Source organism: Phalaenopsis equestris, unplaced genomic scaffold, assembly GCF_001263595.1.
Source record: "Phalaenopsis equestris unplaced genomic scaffold, ASM126359v1 Scaffold000411, whole genome shotgun sequence".
In the NCBI taxonomy this organism is placed as follows: Eukaryota; Viridiplantae; Streptophyta; class Magnoliopsida; order Asparagales; family Orchidaceae; genus Phalaenopsis; species Phalaenopsis equestris.
In genome coordinates, this window is record NW_018164852.1 from 887,188 (window position 1) to 892,033 (window position 4,846).

The following is a 4,846-nucleotide window of genomic DNA, read 5'->3' on the forward strand; positions in this document are numbered from 1 at the left end:
GGGGGGGGGTGTGTGTAGGGCGTGCCTTTGTTCTGAGTTGTTGGGCACCAAATGGACCCCTTCCTTTCAGTCAGGGACAGATCAAACAAAGTGTTTAAGACTAGGTGGTGAGTTTATGTATGAAAGATTGCTTCACCGAGGGTTTGTCTCAGGTGAAGCTGTTGGCGATCACCTGGTGAGGTTCTTCCACTCGGAATAATTTTGAGGGGTTTATGTAATATGAATTTTAAAATTAAATAAATAAAAGATTTCTATTTTTCAGTTATGATTAATTTTACCTTGAATGTCATATTTGGTTTTTCCATTACATCGATGTCTTTTTGTCTGCGCTTAACATTCTCTGTCATTCCTATATAAACAGTTGTGTATGTGTCGTGGCTTACCCTTTATCCTTCTCCCTTGAAAACCCTGCCTTCATTTCTCCTTCATCTTCTAACAATACTTGACTTACTCTCCTCAGACCTTTTTCTGATGGCGTAGAAATATTCCCAGGAGACTTGAGGTTCTATTCCCGCCGCAGAATTCAAGATCTCCACATCCTTGATTCTTCGATTTGCCTCCGACTAGCTGCCAGTCACGATCGAGCCATGGATTGATTTGGTACTGACTTGGTTTTTTACAAGAAACAATTCAAACAGGGTTTTTGGTTGCCGTTGTGCAAGGAGCTGCGGCCGATTTTCAACTACTATGGGGTTATTCCTGCTCAGGTTCTCCCAAACTCATAAGCCATTATCATGACCATCATCCTTCTCTGTCAAAAAGATGAAGATCCCTTGGGCAATCAAACTGTTTAACAACTTTTCCTCATTTAGGATTGGTTGAGACGGGTACGTCCAGTTCACTGACGGTGCCAAGGTTTAATTGTTAGGCCTTGAGAACAAAATAAATGATTAGAAAATCAAATTCTCGATCGCTTCATGCGTAGGCAATAGGGTGATTTGTGCTCTTCTGATCGAATATAGATCTACCTCAATCCTAAGGTTGTCGAACACATGATCTGACCAAACGGAACTAACACAATTACCAATGGTTTGGGCACTTTCATATCTATCCCCTCCTGCTTTCATCTGATTATGTATCTAATTAGTTTAATTTCATGCAAATTACTAAGTTATAACAAGCCGTACATTTGTAATTAAAAAGTTGTTAAATCATTATTAATTAAATATTTTATTGCTTTTAACAAAACTGCTGGTTAATAAATAATGTTTGAATATGTTTAATTTTATATTAAGTTTTTAATCTATTCAATTTTATTTAATTATGTAAATAAGTAATTATAAACAGGCCTACAATTAATAGGTGTACTTGCTCTCGTGGGCTCTGCTTGTTAATTATTTTTGCCAACGGTGTAAGTCCACTGCCATGTGAAATATGTCTGATTTACGAAAATTAAAAAATGAGGATTATAATAAAAAAAATCGAAGCAAATATGTTTTCTAACAACATTATTTAATTCAAATTGTAAACAGCATAATTTTAATTTTAATTTTAATTTTATACCTATATATGGGGCTAATAGTCAACAAAATAAATGCACAATCAAACATAATAAGAAGGTGGATGACTCCTGAAAGAGATCTTGTTTGCCTTTAAGTGTTTATCAAACTCGTACATATCTACTAGCAAAGCAGCGTAAATGAACCTCTCTCAGGATCATTCGAATCATCGCTCTGTTGAGATACTTTTTGAGCATCCAAGCCAATTGGAGCTTCTTAAGTCGGAGCGCATGCATGATAAGCAGTGGCAACTGACTCCACTGAACATCATGTTAAACATATCCTCAAGTTCAAGATTAATGCTAGAAAGTTTGAATTTTTTTTGCATTTTGGCAAGTACATTTCAATGAAGTGAAAGCAATAATCATGTTAACACGAACATTTTCAAAAAGTTATATGACATTGAAATTTAAAAAAGCAACTTCACCTCCAGTTTTCTTTCCACCAATCTTTTAAAGTATCTACAACCCTATTTCTATAGTCCTAACCCAATCGGGTTGACCTACATTTCAAATCTTTCCACAGCGTCCAACCCTCAACCCTTTTTTAGTTGTTCACACTTATTTTTTAATCGACTCGTATCAAAATCTTCCAGTTTCTCGTGAAAATTATAGGTCGATTACCTATTTCGACCTCTTTTAGATAGGCATTACAAAAGACAAGCAAAACTTCTCTATCTCGTGTAGCAGACAAACCACGTTCTCTTGATTTGTCCATATCAATTCGCTAACAAATAAATAATAAATAAAGTTGCGAGAAAATATAAGTTGTAAAAATTTGGAAAAAAGAAAGTTTAAATTTTTGGAAAAAAAAAATCATGACTCAAGAGCCAATATAAAGAATTAAAAAATCTGTCATCAAACCATCAAAATAAGACAAAAGATCCACAGAGAAGGTGATCTTGATTGCCTTACATTAGTATAAGACAAACTCCTATACATCAAAGCACATGTACAATCACGTATACAAACCCTCAGATAAAATTACAATCACGCCCTCGCTCCTCCCAACCCCCTTTATTCTATTCCAAGAGACAACCTTTTCACCAGGAGACACGCCTCTTCAAAAGAAACTCCAACTCCCCAGATATGAGCCATATCTAACAGCACATACCAACAAAAAGGCCTTCCAGAAAAACTCCAAGGTAGTATAACTCATCATTGCCTCATAAGTGTCCCCCCGTACCTCACACAAACCACCCCAACAACCTCATCACCCAACCACCCACCCATCATGTTCATGAGTTCATATTCCAACAAAGGAAATCAAGGAAATAAGAATTCCACAAATATATGTCATAACTGAACACGCATGAACATGCACATATGGAGAAGACACCAAAGAAACCAAAATCCCACATATTTACCTTATTCAAACACATTAACTCACATTTTTGTGTACCAAAGAAATTGAAGAGCCAAAAAAACTCACATAAATATGCCATTACCAAACACATTCATACGCACACAGGAAGAGAGCCCCATAAGCTCCCAATTCTCATATCACATTTCCATATCGAAGGAAACAAAAAAAATAAAAATCCCGGCATAGATGCCAAAACCAAATACACTCAAATGCACACATAAGGAGGAGAGCTCCACAAGTATACTCATGCTCATCAACTAACATATTGGCATTCCAAAGAAAGTATAAAAATCAAAATTTCTCACATATATGTCATAACAAACCACACCCAAACACACATAACGAGAGAGCCCCAAAAAATATAGAATCTCTCGGATATATCATAACCGAACACACCCAAACACATCAACTCACATTTTGGCATATCAAAGAAACCGAAGAACCAATAAAATTAACATATATATGTCATTGCGATACACACCCCTGAAATATAAACGAGCAGAACACGAGCGCACGAGCGAGCCCGGGCTCAGCTCGTGTTCGGCTTATTTATATTTCGAGTTCAAGAAAATGTGTTCGTGTTCGACTAATTTGCTTAGCTAGACGAACAGCGAGCCGAACACGAGCTGTTCACAAACAAAGAGTCCTGTTTACAACCCTAATCACATAGGCATAAGATGTTAAGGATTGGGGCAAGATTTAAAAATTATTATTTATATTAAAACATCATTTAAATTTAATTTGATAATTTTTATTCTATTTTTGTAATTAATACTTTTAATTGATTGTAAATCTTTGTAGCCTTATAGACAATTACATTTTTTAAAAAATATTATTCATTACTATATATATATATAAATATATAATTGATGAGTAGCATTTTGAGCTAAACTGAGCCGAACAAGAACAAAAAAAATCTTTGTTCGTGTTCGGCTCATTAACTTAGTGAAAGAGCCGAACACGAACTTCTTAACAAGTCAAACACGAGCTATTCACGAATAACAAGTCTTTTTTACAGCTTTACTTCCAATGCACATTTCACATTTACCTGTCGAAAAAACCCCAAAGAGAAAAAACAAAGATCCTCCAATAGAAGTCAAAACCAAACATGTCTAAATGCACAAAAAAATGAAGAGAACTCCATAAGCCCCAACCCTAATGAAAATTCACATTTTGGCATACCAAAGAAATGGAAATAAAAAAGAGAAAGAGAGAAGACACTCACATAAAAGCCATAAGCAAATCACAACACAGTAGAAACCAGTCCCAGAACGGAGAGGAGAGAAATGAAAATTTGCATAAACCTTAACGATATATATAGCTTTTGTTCATATCTCATAAGCTTTGCATGCCTCATATTTAATTATTTAAATCATAGATCTAATTAATACATAGCTATTACATCAATTTCTAGAAGGACAAATTATAAAACATAATTCAAACTTTGTAAACTTTAAGAAGCCACCGCTTGCTCAAACCAAACAGTCCACGGATCTTCTTACACCATCTTAAAACTATTTCTTTTGATTAAATATAAAAAGCATTTTCATTGTACTGATTCATTACATCAGGTCATTAGCCCATAGTTTTTTTCTTCAAATTTACACATAATTACTTAAAAGGGGCATTTACATACATACCACCCAATTCTTATGCACGCTTACACCTAACACCTAAATTTCACATTTTACACATATACCACCCAAAATCTCTCATATCAAGTCAAAATAACCATTACTTTAAGTTCTTAAGCTCTAAAAAGTGAAATGCACAGTTTCATATCAAGCTAAGGGGGCACGTGTAAAAATTGTGTTTGTGTAACTCAAATCAAAGCCAATATAATATAATAAAAATTTTAAAAATATTATCATTATTACAAATATTACTTGTACTGCAGATTAGGGCTGTCAAAACGATTTATTGTTCGCTAACAACTCGTGTTCAACTCATTAAGAAGCTCGTGTTCGGCTTATTCTCTAAAT